Genomic DNA, 17,293 nt, shown 5'->3' on the forward strand with positions numbered 1-17,293 from the left:
TCTGACTTCCCCATTGATTTTACTCATCAGAAGGTTGCGAAAGGGGATCACGTGACCCCGGGACATGGCAACCGTCATAAATATGAAACAGTTTTATTCTTAAATAAAATGGGTCTACAAAAATTGAGCTGCGTTGACTATAAGTTAAAGAACTGTCAGAGTTTCTTGAAAAAATCAAATCCAGAAGCACACACAGATAAACTGATTCAGCAGGATTCATTAACTTCTTTATATACACAATAATACATGAACTTACTGGTTTCAGTTTCATTTCTCTGCACAGAATCAGAAGCTGCAGACTAAGACATGCCCTGGCTCCAGTCTGTCTCAGCTCCCAATTGGCTGATTTAGTTGCTATGCCTATTCATTGGCTGACATTGTTACTATGTCTTCCCAGTCATGAATATTCTGACAAGAACGACTAACAAATTATACGATATATAAATCAGAACTGGTACAGTTGGAGATGTGAAATTGCAGGTATTCCATTCAGCACTGATCGGTATTCTAGTTGTACTAAAATGTGTCATGATTTTTATAAGATTTCAGGACTGATAAAAAGAAAAAAAAGTTGATCCAGAATGGGCAGGGGAGAATTGATAACAGGGTATCCCCAATAATCCACAGCAATGTTTGCTTGAAAACAAGCAGGCACCTAGGCACCCCAGAAATATTTTCAAGAGGTTAGGAAGAGACTCAAGAGAACTGAATATTAGTTTCAGCCTAGTACCAAATGATAGCACGTAGAGGTTCATAGTTCAGCTCTTCGTTTTGAACTGTAGGAAGTTAGTACCCACCCCTCTCCTAAGAAAATGAGATATTTTAGGACATATTAAAAGGGAAGAATATTTCCCCTGAAAGGGAGGCAGAAACTCAGCCACCACCACCCCTTAATGGGCCATTAAGGCTTGAGCCAGTCTATTCTACATAACAAAGACCTACCTCCTTCAGGCAGAGCCATAATAGGAATTGCTCAAAACTTAATTACATCATCACCCAACAAGGCTCAACCAAGCCTAGGACACAGACAACCTACAAAATTACCCCTGTATGGCCTCACAGGAGCCTTGACAACCAATCAGAATACAAGCTCAAATTCAAAGCCCAACAGAGGATACAAATCTCCCTCCCTCCCTTCTTTCTCTCTCTCTCCCCCATGTGCCTTTTTTGCCCAGGACCTCAAAACCATGTGGTCCTGTCCACCATTATACCATCTTTTCAAGCAGTGTCCATGTTTCCAGTGTCTTTCTTCCCCACTTGGAACTGAACCCAGATGGACATTTCTTCCAACAGAACTTCGGGGTTTCAGTTTTTTCCTCCCTGTGCTTCAACTCTGAGCATAATTTAGTTCTGTCTTTCCTTCTCGGCAAAGCTAGTCTCTCAAGGCACAAGGTTTCAACAGCTGGTAGCAAGGGGGCTGAGAATATAGGCTGTACCACGGAATCATGAAGCTTTGACTGCAGCAGCAGGCAAATCAGATTGGGGGTTATTATTCCAGCCATAGATTCAGTCACACAACGTTTTATTTTTTATTTTCCCTGAGCACTCTAGAGGGGAAAGCAATCCTGCCTGATTCAACTCAGCAGGAGGGTTTAACCCCTCTCTGCTACCCATCTTAGATGTCCTGGTGGAGGTGCTTAATGTCCGCACGGAGACAGAAAGACAGAGACAGAGAAAAAGAGCGGAGAGAGAGAGACAGAGAAAGAGAGAAAGGAGAAAGAGACGGCGAAAGAGAAAGAGACAGAGAGAGTGAGGATGGGAGGGAGAGAGAGAGAAAGAAGGGGAAAGGAAAGGGAAAGAAAGAGGAAGAAGAAGAGGAAGAGACGATCTATTTATTTTTATACAAACACAGAATTTTGTTCATCTTATTTATAAAAATAACACCTATCTGCTATCCATCTTAGATGTCCTGGAGGAACTGCTTAATGTGTGCATGCAGGGAGAGAGAAGGGGAAAAAAAGAGAGAGAAAGAGACAGCGAAAGAGAGAGAGGAGAGAGAGAGAGAGAGAGAAAGAAAGGAGAAGGAGAAAGGGAGACGAGAAAGAGAGAGATCTATCTTTTTATGCAAATACAGAATTTTGTTCATCTTATTTAGGGGAAAAAAACACCTTTGTAATTCTACATATTTTGATTTAAAATTAATGGAACAAAGCTTCACTTTTCTGAATTGACCAAGTTCAAAAAGTATAAATGAGAATGGCTGGATTAGCTTTCCTGTAGCTCTTAAGAGGAATTTCATCATGCAAAAAAATTAAAATAAAAAAAAAATAGCCATCCCAATTATCACTGCAAATACAATAAATTCAGGGAATTGAAAGTCTAACTGTAAAAAAATAATAATTAAAAAAATGAAGCACCAAATGCTTCCTGCTTTAGCATGAAGGCATCACGTGTGGCTCTCTTGACATTTTTAAATGCACATCTCAGATACTTTCTCTCCTAACCAAGACCACTTCAGAATTTTTTTGTAAATTCTACCTTCAAAATACATGTGTTTTCCTTTAATCTGATAACAAACCTTAGGTTACATACAGTATAATATAGCTAATTTTCAGCAACAGCTATGAAAGTCTGCAAACAAATTGCCCCAGAACAATATCTGGGGTAACAAAACATAAATTATACCCTGAGTGAGTTATGTTGCGTGTCGTCTCATTAGAATTTTACATATGATTTAATAATGTATTAACTTATTATTATACTACACTGTCATTTCATTTTGTGGTCTGATTTTCACTATTGTTCCAATCGTTGATCAAATAAATGATTTTACCGACTAAGCTTAAAAAGATTAAGAAATGATGCTTGGATTGTTAGATTCATATTCTGCATCAATATAGAGAAATCACTAGAATCCTCCCCAATTTCCAATATTCCGATTTTTCTCATCATATTGGATTTTACAGGCACATGTAAGCAATAAGGATACTTTTTAGGGAGTTACCCTACTTATCCTTAACCCCTGATACCAGTGGTGGGTTTCAAAATTTTTTACTACCAGTTCTGTGGATTTGGCTTGGTAGGGATGGCTTGGTGGGCATGGCAGGGGAAGGATACTGTAAAATCTCCATTCCCACCCCACGCCAGGGAAAGGATACTATAAAATCTCCATTCCGCTCCCAATCCAGGGGAAGGTTACTGCAAAATCTCCATTTCCTCCCGATCAGCTGGGTCTTGGGAGGCAGAGAATAGATGGGGGCAGGGCCAGTCAGAATTTTTACTACCGGTTCTCCGAACGACTCCAAATTTCCGCTACTGGTTCTCCAGAACTGGTCAGAAACTGCTGAAACCCACCTCTGCCTGATACTTGATAGACTTGAACGCTGGGCCCTATCTAACGAAATGAAATTCAATGGAGAGAAAAGTAAGATTTTACTCATAGGCAAGACAAACCAAATGTACAGATACAGATTAGGTGAAATTTGGCTCAATAGCAGTAACTGCGAGAGGGATCTTGGAGTCCTAATGGACAATCACTTAAACATGAGCCAACAATGTGCGGAAGCAGCCAAAAAAACCAATATAATCCTAGGCTGCATTAAGAGACGGATAAAATCAAGATGACATGAAGTGCTAGTACTGCTTTATAAAGTCTTAGTAGGACCACACTTGGAATATTGCATCCAGTTTTGGTCACCACCATAGGTGGGTTTCAGCAGGTTCTGACCAGTTCTGGAGAACCGGTAGTGGAAACTTTGAGTAGTTCGGAGAACCGGTAGAAAAAATTCTGACTGGCCTCGCCCCTATCTATTCTCTGCCTTCCAAATCCCAGCTGATTGGGAGGAAATGGGAATTTTGCAGTAACCTTCCCCTGCCACACCCACCAAGCCACGCCCACCAAGCCATGCCACACCCACCAAGCCACGCCCACAGAACCCGTAGTAAAAAAAAATTGAATTCCACCACTGTTCTAGTTGTAATGTTTCTGGAATCATGAATAGATATGGATAGATAATACAGATACAGATACTTTAAGCTGTTTAATATTTTCATAAAACCGCTTCATGATGCTACTTGTAGATTTAGGTTGAATTTTCAGTACCAATATGGTGATGGCAATCCACGTTATTCCCATCTGTTGTCCATATAGATAAACCTAGATTTATCTATGCGAACACAACAGATAGACAGGCAACAACTTAGATAAATCGAACTTGATTACAAGTATTATAATGATCCACTCCCATGCCTATGTTTTATTTGTGCTTTCTAGATGAATCTGTCTCAAAAAGGGTTTGAATTCTGATTCTGTCTTGAAAAGAGTTTCAATTACTGCCACAAATCGATTATCTAACCTATTCTGTTATGATCGAGTCGTTCTGGTATGTTTCATTTGAACCAGCTATCAATTTACTTCTCAGCTGAGATCAGATTTTTAAGACTCTAAATGATCTTGACCAGAATGTTTCCTTATCTACAAATGAGCTCAGCTGGTACGGACTCAAGTTGATGGTTTTTAGTGTTTGGTGTGCATTCTATGAAATTCTACCTATGCGGGCCAGACAGCTTACACGACTCCGATAGGGTTATGAGCCTTTTGGCGTACAGCTAGAACCAAACATTGAGGGGAAAAAGCCTTGAATTTATAGTATTTTCTTTTTGTTGTTCTTTGAAATGCATTTGGAGTTCAAAGATTTCTTGCGGTTGTTTTGCACTGTTAACATTTTCGTCAGTGAGTGTATGTGCATGTTTCAGGGTTCTTTTGCAAGCTGCACCAGAAAGGCAAGATGCAAACATTTTAATAGAAAAGAAAAAAAAAAACTTCCGATCATTCTAACTGCAGGGCATAATTGCTAGTCAAAGACACTGAAAAAAATAATTGACGTTGAAAAAAGCAGTATGCCAACGGAAGATAATCTGATTAGAAAAGTTTCGGAATGTGCAGAAATGGACAAACTTACAAAGGAAATACAAGAAAAAGAGGAAACAGAATATTATACAGTGTGGGAGAAATGGTAGGAATGGTTAGAGGAGAGGGATAAAAGGCAAAGAAAGAGTAAATGAGAAAGATATAGGAGTGGAAATGCAGTAACAAACAAGAGGAAACAAAAAAGATGCAGGTCGTAGGAATGAAATTGTGTACGTTGTTATCTATATGTATACATGTAAATAAATCAATAATAGAATTATATGCATAATGCAACCACCACAAAGGCACCTATTACCATATGTGGTGGACCTGCCCAATGGCGAAACAATAATGGCAAAGGATCAAAATACAAATAGAGGAAATAACACACCAAAAGATAGAACTAAGACCAGAAAGCTTCCTACTAGGCATAGTAAATGTAAACACTACGAAAAAGAAACAACATATTTAATTATACATATGATAACAGCAGCACGAATACTATACGCGCAACACTGGAAGAGTAGTGATATACCAACACCAGATAAAGTAATCAATAAAATTATGGAATGTGCGGAATTAGATAGACTCACGAAGGAATTACAAAATAAGGAAGAACATGACTTTTACTTAGTATGGGAAAAGTGGTATAGTTGGTTGAAAGATAGGAAAGAGATGAAGCAATAGGAAGGAAACAAAATGACCAAATATAGTACGATGGAAACAAAGAACAGACATAGGTAAAAAAAGATCAATAGTAGATAGACAAAAGGGAATGACCAAATAAGGAAGAGTCAAAATACAAAGAGAAATGTATATTACAGTTGCAACAAACTGGACATGTATTGAAATGGGTGTTTATATATTTTTATGTTTTGTACGTTTCATTGTTCTGTTTAGTTTGTACTTATAAATAAAAATTGGAAAAAAAAAAGAATTATATAGGATATATAAAGGATAAATTGAAATAAGGGAGGAAAAAATGGGTATGTAAGAAACATTTACCGATGCGAAATTGTTGAAAAGAAGAAAATTGTAAAAGATTCTTTTTTCGTTTTCAAAAAAACAAAGCTGTTTAATAAAAATTATTTAAAAAAAAAAGAAAGAAAGAAAGAAAGAAAAAAGCAATATCGAGCAACTTTCATGAAGTTACAGGTGTCCCTTGACTTACAACCATTCATTTAGTGACCGTTTGAAGTGAGAATGGCAGGGGGGAAAAATGACATGACCATTTTTCATGCCAGCATCACATGATCAAAATTCAGATGCTTCTCAACTGGTTGATGTTTATGACAATTGCAGTATCCTGGTGCCATCACCTTTTTGTGTCTTCTGATAAGCAAAGTCAATGGGAAACCAGATTCAGTTAACAACCCAGTTACTGTCACTGCGTTTTTTTATTTACCAGCTGAGCTCTCATTTCTGGACTATCAGACTTTCCGTAGCTTGCCAACTTTTGTTATCAGTAAGCTAAACTGCGCATGTCTCTCCACCCACATTCCTTCTCACACTTCTCTTTCTTCTCTTGCCAAGAAAGGTCCGGCTGCTGAGAATTATAAAAATGTAACTATTAGATCAGTAAGATGTTTTATTTTCTTTATAACAAATAAATGAGTTTTCTTAGAAGATATATCTTCGGGTTTGTTTTCTTAAAGTATGCTGGCAAGGAAAGGTCTCGATCCACCCCTCTTAATCAAAGTGCGATTATCCCAAAGGCAGAATGGAATTAATTTAACAAGTACAGTGGTTCACTTAACAACTGTGGCAAGAAAAGTCGTAAAATGGGGCAAAGCTCACATAACAAATGCAAATGTTGGGCTCAGTTGTGGCCATAAGTCAAGGACTCCTTTTACTTACATTGACATGTTCATGTAGCCACCAGTAAGTGAGCTTGACTTGATTTGAGGAAGTCCTTACATTTTTAAGGGGTACCACACCAAAAAGGCAAGTTTCAAACGATATTGTCAACATCCAGTGGTGGGTTCCTCCCGGTTTGGTCCGGTTCGGCCGAGCTAGTAGCAGTGACGATATGACGTCACCGAACCGGTTCCCTTTGTTCAGGAGCTGGGCCCTCCTGCCCCACCCCCACCCACCCTGCCTTATTCTTACGTTTTATTTGGCCCCACCCCCAATCTATTGCTGCCTCCCGAGTCCCAGCTGATCGGCTAGAAGGAAAAAAACTGCTTAAACTTTTGCCGCGGGGCTTCAAAGGACCACCCTACAGCTGATCAGTGTTAAAAGGCAGTGTGGTGGTAGACCAGTGCCTCCAAAAACAAATGGGTAGACTGGTACAGCTCTGCAAGCAGGTAAAAGCCTGGTAGACCAGTACCTCTGCTAAATCCTAAAGAACTGTCACATGACCATCAAGCTACGCCCACAAAATAAGCCACGCCCACAGAACCAGTAGTAAAAAAATTTAGAACCCACCCCTGTCAACATCCAACTTGAGCATCCTAATAAAAGTCCAGGACCATTTTGTTTCTGAAAAGCTTACTGTTTCTTGAATATATGGCATAGTAAGGTCGAGGTAAAACTAACTCTGAGATCCTCACGCCCAGTTTGTAGTATTAAACAATGATTTTCCCAGTCAAGCCCCCAGGCTTTTACACAGACCAAGTAAACATGTTATTTTTGTTATGGGAACCATCTGCCTCAACTGCACACCTGCAAAGATGTCCTTGAAAAGTTTCCAGACTCTCACAAGCTTCAGTGGAGCTGTAGTAGTTTCATTTCTCTGGTTAACCCATTCATAACCAACACCTCCCCGCCAGTGGTCGAATTCAAATTTTTTTACTACCGGTTCTGTGGGCGTGGCTTGGTGGGCGTGGTGTGGCTTGGTGGGCATGGCTTGGTGAGCATGGCAGGGGAAGGATACTGCAAAATCTCCATTTCCTCCCCACTCCTGGGGAAAGGATATTGCAAAATCTTCATTCCCACCCCACTCCAGGGGAAGGATACTACAAAATCTCCATTCCTTCCCCACTCTGGGGCCAGTCAGAGGTGATATTTGCCGGTTATCCAAACTACTCAAAATTTCCTCTACTGGTTCTCTGAACTACTCAAAATTTCCACTACTGGTTTTCTGAACTACTCAAAATTTTCGCTACTGGTTCTCTGAACTATTCAAAATTTCCACTACCGGTTCTCCAGAACCTGTCAGAACCTGCTGAATAGCACCCCTGCTCCCCGCCCCTTCCTCTAATGAGAAATTGAAACAATGAAGCACGTAGCTGCCAGAATTTCAGTCTCAACAGATATTGGACAGAAAAACAGTTTCTTAATTCCACCTTATTTTTTATTACCTTACCTTAAAAAGAAAGCCTCTTTAAATTGATTTCTATATCAAGTTCAGTTAAAAGATCAGATAATTCAGGAAAGACTGTGCTGAAATTCGTCTTGTTAAAAGAACTAACTGCAGGAAAGGAAAGTGGTTGACAGATCTTCATCTGCATCAACTCATCAAGGTAGCATGTTTTAAATTATCAAAGAATTATAGATCTGTTATCCTATCAGATTTTATGATATCCCCTTTAAGACAGAGCAGGGTAATTGCCACTCCCCTTTCTTTTGATCTTTTACATATAAATATTTATGTATAGCCCGTTCACACACATACTTTCCTCTCTTAGATTCTGAAAATTCTGATGAAAATTCTTCCTCTTTCTGGCAGTGCTATTATGGGCATGAGGAAAAAATCCTTAAAGCAGGGGTGAAATTCAGCAGGTTCTGACATGTTCTGGAGAACCGGTAGTTCAGAGAACCGGCAAATACCACTTCTGGCTGGCCCCAGAGTGGGGTGGGAATGGAGATTTTACAATATCCTTCCCCCAGGAGTGGGGAGGGAATGGAGATTTTGCAGTATCTTTCACCCAGGAGTAAGGAGGGAATGGGGATTTTGCAGTATCCTTCCCCTGCCACGCTCACCAAGCCACGCCCACAGAAACGATAGTAAAAAAATTTGGATTTCACCACTGCCTTAAAGGTAGAGCAGAAGCCACAAATTTCATTGGGACTGCAAAGAGAAAAATTATTGTTTTATACTTAACAAAATGTAAGGATATTAATATTACATTAGAGCTTAGGCTGTGCTCTTGTTTACGTGCAGTTGATAGACAGGCTGCCAAATTATGATTTTAACAGAGATGTTGTTATTTGCCATTATTTTATTCCAGAACTTTTAACTTAGATACTCTACGTATTTTTAACTCTCTGGTTTTTGTTTCTAATAAATATTCCGAATCCGAATCCCACTTATGGATCATTCTATATCCCAGTTGCTAATTGAAATACACTTACACAGAGCACATGGACGGATAGATGGCATATGCAGGCTGTGAGAACGATAAATTGGGGGAGGGGATAAGTAAATAAGGGAGTGATTCTACCTTTTCCTTCCCATTTTCTCATGAGTGAAAGCATCTATTCACGCAAGTGGACAGGCCGTATGGAATGTGTGAATGGAAAAGATGGAATCTGCGTTCCATCTATTATATAGCCCACTAAATGCCTACTCCATAGTTCTGCAGCCAGGATGTGGCTATCCCAAAACAATGCCTTCATCTACAACAAACTTTCATCGTTTTAACTATTGTCTATCCATTGCAGGAGGAAGGCCTCTTCCGCATGTTTCCAACCTATACGGTCTTGAGCTTTCTTTTGCCAGTTAGATCCGCAATACTTGCTGATGTTGTTGGTCCATTTTATATTAGGTCTTTTTCATGGACATTTTTTATCCAGTGAGATCCATTTTATGACCGTGTTGTGACCTAGGCTTACTGAGTAATTACAATACACAATTAGTCCCAAACAAACCTATTTTATTGTAACAGCTGAGAATTACATTCATTCCCAGCTGAGTCCCAATTAGCTGCAAAACAAGTCCTTCAGAAGAAGTTCTTCAGGATAATCACCAAAGGCCTTACTTGGCAAAGCCCCATGAAATTCAGAAACAAACAAGAGATGCCGACTGGAAACAGAGTTAGCAATGTTGCTTTCCTGCAAAAGGCCCAAGTGCTTTTGTTTCTCTTTTAAGCCTTATGGGAGGGGCCAATCATCTCCTGGTCTTACTCCCAAGTCGTCCCTTTTACTTTAGCTGCTCTTGCCTTCTGGCAGCTCTGTGCATGCGTGCACTAGGAACAGGCTCTTCCTGTTCCTCTGCATCTCTGCTGTCCGACTCTGGGGGTTCCGGAATCCGCGCATCACTCCCAGATGGCCCTGGACCCATCTCTGCCTTCTACGCAGAGCCCTCATCCGGGCCTTCCCCAGACTCCAGGACTGGCCCATGTTCCTCCCCAGCCCCCTCACTGTCTGACTCTGCTGCCAGCTCCGCAGGCTGCTGGTGGACCACAACAGGCTGCCTTGGTTTGCTTGCCATCCGTTCTTCTTGCTATGTGACCACCCATTTCCATTTCAGTTCTTTTACTCTCTTGATGATATTGTATAATTTCATTTGTTCTCTAACCCACACGCAGGTCTTTCTATCTTGTATTGTAATGCCGAGCATGTATGTTTCCATGGCTCTTTGCACCACTTATAGCTTTTGTATCGATTGTGAGATTGGTGTCCATGTTTCACCAGGTATGTTAGAGCAGGTAGCACACACTGATCGAAAACGTTTCTCTTCAAGCATAGGTGGAGGTTGTTCTTGAAAATTATGGAATCCAATATTTTTTTATCTGGCATATTTCTTTATTCTTTTTACTGTTTTTATATGCATATTTTTGTTTTTATGTTTTGCTAGTTGCCTAGAGTTTTTGTTTTAAATCATTTGCAGAAGGAATGACTGTGACTTTTCAGTTTGAGATACGAAAGTTGTAGTTTCTGTTTAAAAGATTTGTTTTCTTTTTACGACCCTGTTGTCCCTTAATTCGGAGTAGAGTTGTGGCAACTGGATGGAGTTGAGCATTTGCTGACCGGATGCCCTTCCTGACACCACATGGAGTTCGCAGCAGATATTTTTACCATTGTACTTTAGGAGAGAAATATCTGCTGCTACCTAGGACTGAATTTTCAACCTTCTGAGTGGAAGGCGAGTGTCTTCACCACTAGGCCACCACACTGCTCTTCTGTTTAAAAGAATAACAACTATTTAAAAGAATATCATTCTTTTTTTTGTTGTTAGGAAATCTTAGTGCCGCATCAAAAACTCTCATGAAGCCTTCAGAATGAGTTCAGTCCAAAAATCAGGAAAGATTCACCTGTTTTTTAAAACATAAAATGTTTCTACGATGGGCTAGATAATTTTCTCCCTGTCGGATTTTCTTTTGCTTTGCAGTTTTAGTTTGACTCCCTACGCAGCGAGCAGTGAAGAAACACGACTGTATGCTTTCAATCATCATTATGATAGGGAAGAGAGCTTAATTCCACGTCTGATTTTCTCCATTAACCTATATGATAAATTTATCAATTGCATTTTTAATGAGGGTGTCTCTTCATCTCTTCTTGGAAGTATTAATCAGCTATTTAACTACTCTCCTATCACATCTGATCTGTTTAGATGATATTTTGAGTTCATCTGGAGGTGAATTATGAAACAGGGGTTTCGTTATCCACAACTCACACTCTGTGCTGTTAGGTTTTACCCTACAACAGTTTGGAACCTTAGCATAAATGTCATTTAACTACATTTGTCATGTAATTACAAGTAGAACTTGACTTACAACCATTCACTTAATGATGGTTCAAAGTTACAATGACACTGAAGATGTGGCTTATGACCAGTTCTCACCAGGGGTGAAATGCTACCGGTTCAGGCCGGTTCGCCCGAACTGGTTCGTTTGAACCAGTAGTAAAAAAAGGCTAAAAAAAGGTTAAAAAAAAAGTTCCAATAATCACATGGAACAGCTGATTGTCGCACAGCTGATTGTCAAAACTTTTTTTTAAACTTTTTAAGCATTTTTTACTACTGGTTCGCTGGGACCGGTAGAAAAAAAATGCTTTAAAAAGTTTTTAAAAAGTTCCGACGATCAGCTGTACGACAATCAGCTGTGCCGCATGATTTAGATTCGCTAGAAAGCAGGAAATCCTGCTTTCTAGCGAATCTAAATTTCACGGCACAGCTGTTCCCCCCCCCTCACTGTTCTACTTATGTTTGCAGACTCAGAAAAGGCTTCTTAGTGCCTGTGGTGCGCATGCGCGCGAAGCGAACCGAACCGGTAGCAGACTTCAGAGCATTTCACCCCTGGTTCTCACCCTTATAGGTTTTAGATCTGCATTTAACACAATACTTCCACATAGACTAGTGTCTAAACTTATAAATCTTGGGCTTTCTTATTCAATCTGCCTTTGGATTATGGATTTCCTGTCTGGCTGCTCTCAGAGGGTCAGATTAGGTAATCATATCTCTTCAGCCCTTATTCTTAACACTGGTACACCACAGGGTTGCGTGTTGAGTCCCTTACTCTATACTCTTTATGTGCATGACTGCATTCCCATTCATGCCAGTAATGCTATTTGCAGATGATACAATAGTGGTGGGACTCATCCGGGGGGAATAAGTCTGCCTATCGAGATGAGGTGGACCAGTTGCTTTCATGGCGTGGAGACAATAATTTGGCCCTTAACACCAATAAGACCAAAGAACTTATAGTGGACTATAGAAGGAACAGATCAGACATCCAGCCCTTGCTTATCAATGGAGACAGAATGGAGCAAGTGGCTAGTTTTAAGTTTCTGGGTGTTAGCATCAAAGAGGACCTGACCTGGGGCACTCACATTTCAGCACTGGTCAAAAGGCCCCAGCAGAGATTATACTACCTGAGACTTCTCAGGAAACAACAACTGAATGAAAAACTGCTGGTGACCTTCTATTGCTGTACCATAGAGAGTATTTTAACTTACTGCACCTGTGTATCAGGGGAGGGTTGCCCCCGGTTCGGACCGGTTCGCAAGAACAGGTAGTAAAACTGGTGGGAGGCCCCGCCCACCGCCCAGGATGTTGTCATCAGTGACCTGTGCATGCGCAGAAGCAAGGCGCATGCGCAGAAGCAAGGCATGTGCGCAGAAGCAAGGCACATGCACAAGCCGAGCACACGTGTCCGATCCCATTGCGAACCAGTAATAAAAGTAAATAGAACCCACCCCTGCTGTGTATGGTTTGCCAGTTGCACAGTGGCAGATAACAGTGACAGCACTCCACAGGGTTAATGTCATTGCCCAGAGGATCATTGGTTGCCCTTTCCCCTCTTTGGAAGAGCTTTATAGCTCCCGCTGCCTTAAGAAAGTTCAAAACATTCCTAAAGATCCATCTCATCCTAGGCATCCCTTTTTTTTTGAACTATTACCATCTGGCAGACGGTACAGGATAACAAAAACAAGGTCAAATAGGCTGAAAAACAGCTTCTATCCCAGGGCAGTAACTATATTGAATTCTACTGTATAGTGCAATATTAATGCAATAACAGGGGTTTTCAATTCAATTGTACAGAATGTGAAAGATGTGTGTTTGTGCTTTATTTTTATAATTATAATGTACACTGAAGATGGCATTTAATTTCGTTGTATGAGGTGCAATGACATTAAACTAAACTAAACTAAACTAAACTAAACTAAACTAAACTAAACTAAACTAAACTAAACTAAACTAAACTAAACTAAACTAAACTAAACTAAACTTATGACCATTGCAGCATCCTCACAGTCACGTGATCAAAATTTGGGTGTTTGGCAACCAGCATATATTTAACAATGATTACAAAGTCCCAGGTTCATTTGCAACCTTCCTAGGAAGTGTCTGACGATGGTGGGGGGGGGGGGAACCAGTTTCGCTGAATAGCCACATGAGTCTGTAGTGATTCGCTTAACAACCATGGCACAAAAGGTCGTAAAATGCTACACAATTCACTTAACAACAGCCTTGGGTTCGATTGTTGAAGCCGTAAATTGAAGACTGCCTATAGTGCGAAGTTCTTCAGCAGCACAGAGCTAGGAAAAGAAGCACAGCCCACCCCAATTTATACTTTAGTAAAAGTAGGTATAGTTGCATTTCAACAAAACAGAACACATTTCTTTGCAGAGCCTATAATGGAGATTTTGCTGATTTCCGGGCTGTGACAAATGAAGCAAAAAAAAAAAAAAATACACCTGTAATCTATACATACGTTTATAATATTTGATATTTATATATATCTTTTGTGTTTTTATCAAAATGTGACGTGAATGTACCATGCGATAAATAAATATGTTAACATTTCTCTTGCCTGCCTGCCTGCCTGTTTGCCTTCCTCCTCCTCCTCCTCCTCCTCCTCCTCCTCCTCCTCCTCCTCCTCCTCCTCCTCCTCCTCCTCCTCCCTTCCTCCCTCCCTCCCTCCCTCCCTCCCTCCCCACTGGATAATTGATCGCCCATATGTGTGAGACTCATCTGTGTATTCTGTGGAAGATCTTTGACTATTGACTTTCGTACGCTTCTAGGAAACTGAGAAAAGCAGAATCCTTAGGGAAAGGCCAGACTGACAAGTTAGAAAGGTGCACATCTATAATTATGTCAAAGTTTAAGGCTCCCTCCAAGGTCATGGACATAGTATGGGTTTCCCCCCCCCCATCTCAACCCTTCATGCAGTTCCAAAAGGATGTACGCTTTTTGTTTTATTTATTAAGCTTTTTAAGACGTATTCAATATCTGCAGTTCTTTGCCATCATTATGGCTCTATTACTGACCTTTAATTTCCCAATGTGCTTTTTACCCCAATTAAAACAACCCTCCCATATAAAGATGGGTATACATGAAGATGCTTTCATGGCTTCTGTCATTCTTCTCAAGTCTAAACATTCCTTCAGTCTTTTTAGCCCTCTGGTCATTTTTATTTTTATTTTTATTTTTTTTAATTTGATTTATATGCCGTCCTTCTCCGGAGACTCAGGGCGACTTTCAATGCGTTAAGCAATAGCCTTCATACTTTTGTATATTTTAAAGAAAGTCAGCTTATTGCCCCCACAAATTGGGTCCTCAATTTACCTACCTTAGAAAGGATGGAAGGCTGAGTCAACCTTGAGCAACCTTATTGCCTTTTCTTTTGTTTTTTGTTTTTGTTTCAGTTAACTGAACAAAAATGATCTGAGACAAAATCTACCCAACACAAAATAGTCTGCTTCAGTGGTGAAATTCAAATTTTTTTTACTACCAGTTCTGTGGGCATGGCTTGTTGGGTGTGGTGTGGCTTATTGGGCATGGCTTGTTGGGCATGGCAGGGGAAGGATACTGCAAAATCCCCATTGCCACCCCACTCCAGGGAAAGGATACTGCAAAATCCCCATTGCCACCCCACTCCAGGGAAAGGATACTGCAAAATCCCCATTCCCACCCCACTCTGGGACCAGTCAGAGGTGGCATTTGCCGGTTTTCCGAACAACTCAAAATTTCCGCTACCAGTTCTCCAGAACCTGTCAGAACCTGATGGATTTCATCCCTGGTCTGCTTACATATGTTCTTTGGAGAACCATTTGGAGAGTCATTTGTTCCCTCAAAGATTACCAAGAAAGAATACTTGGCTATTTGTTGCATCTTGGGAATTGTTCAGTTACATCTCTAGCCTTTGCTATTAAACAGCACAATTCACAAGGTGATAGATTTGACCGACACACACTTTATTTTTTAATTTCTCATTCTATTGCATCACTAATCACAATCCCTTCATTTTTTAAAAAAAGTGAGCACAGTTGCATCCCTTCCGTCCTTCACGATACCTTTCTGTCTCTTGGTCCTCAGTGCCTCTTCCCTTTGAAGGTTTGGAATCTGCTTCTTTGGCAGGCTCTCAAAGATATTTCCAAGTTTCAGCTCTACTCCCTTTCTTTGATCTGATAGAACTTGATTTTCCCTCATCAGCTGAGGTGTAGTAGTTGCTCGCTGTTCAGCTTCTTTGACTTTTTATTCTCCACCTTCTCTAAGCTTGCGGTTGTGGCCTGTCGTGCTTGTTGTGTTTTGGCCTGTTGTGTTGTGCTGTTGTGGTTTGTCGTGTTGGGAGCCGGGTCAGAACACTTGCACTAGCTATAAACCAGTGGTGGGTTCCTCCCGGTTCGGTCCGGTTCGGCCGAGCCGGTAGCGGTGACGATATGACGTCACCGAACCAGTTCTCCCCCCCACTCGCCCTCCCAACCCCCCCCACGTTATTCTTACCTTTTATTTGGTCCCACCCCCAATCTATTGCTGCCTCCTCAGTCCCAGCTGATGACTAGAGGGAAAAAAACTGTTTAAACTCTTGCCGCGGGGCTTCAAAGGGCCGTCCTACAGCTGATCAGTGTTAAAAGCAAACAAATGAGTCGGGTCATAAGTGCGAGGACTGGTCGTAAGTGCGAGGACCTTCCAGAAATGACTCTGACCAGCTAGCTACGCCCACCTAGTCACATGACCTCCAACCCACACCCACAAAATAAGCCACGCCCACAGAACCGGTAGTAAAAAAATTTAGAACCCACCCCTGCTATAAACGTATGCTAGATGGTTTTCAAGTAGGAATATAAACATGTTTAGAGGCAAACCGTCTTTTTTCATGTTGTTTCATACATTCTGCCCAAACAGGCCTTTATTTTTCTTATCACAGAAAAGCAGAGTTGGAAGAACCTTGGAGGTCTTCTAGTTGAGCAGAAGACCCTATACCCGTGACGGCGAATCTATGGCACGTGTGTCACTGGTGGCACACATAGCCATATCAGTGGGCACGTAAACTCATTTTCGGGGCTTCTGGGCCCACCAGAAGTAGGGAAACAGGCTGTTTCCTGCCTCCGTAGGGCCTTGGGGTGGGGATGGGGGTGGGGAATGCCTGTTTTTTGCTGTGTCTCTAAGAGTCTGGGGAGGGTGAAAACAGCCTTCCCCACCCCCCAGAGGCCCCCCAGTGGCCAGAAACAGCCTGTTTGCCAACTTCCAGTCGGACCAGAAGGCCGATTTTTTGCTGTCCCCAGCCTCCAGAGTGCCTCTAGGAGTCTGGGGAGGACGAAAACAGCCTTCCCCACCCCCCAGAGGCCCCCCAGTGGCCAGAAACAGCCTGTTTGCCAATTTCCAGTGGGACTGGAAGGCCGGTTTTTTGCTGTCCCCAGCCTCCAGAGCCTCTCTAGGAGTCTGGGGAGGACGAAAACAGCCTTCCCCACCCCCCCAGAGGCCCCCCAGTGGCCAGAAACAGCCTGTTTGCCAACTTACAGTGGGACCGGAAGGCCGGTTTTTTGCTGTCCCCAGCCTCCAGAGCCTCTCTAGGAGTCTGAGGAGGATGAAAACAGCCTTCCCCACCCCCCAGAGGCCCACCAGTGGCCAGAAACAGCCTGTTTGCCAACTTCCAGTGGCTCTGGAAGGCCGGTTTTTTTGCTGTCCCCAGCCCCCATGGCCTCTCTAGGAGTCTGGGGAGGACGAAAACAGCCTTCCCCACTCCCTAGGAGGCCCTCCAGAGGCCAAAATGGCCCGTTTTGCATAGAATTATGGGTGTGGGCACGCACGTGCATGACCCCCTTGCCCCCCCTTCC

Source organism: Pituophis catenifer, unplaced genomic scaffold, assembly GCF_029215685.1.
Source record: "Pituophis catenifer annectens isolate HBS135680 unplaced genomic scaffold, rPitCat1.0.hap2 SCAF_4, whole genome shotgun sequence".
NCBI lineage: Eukaryota > Metazoa > Chordata > Lepidosauria > Squamata > Colubridae > Pituophis > Pituophis catenifer.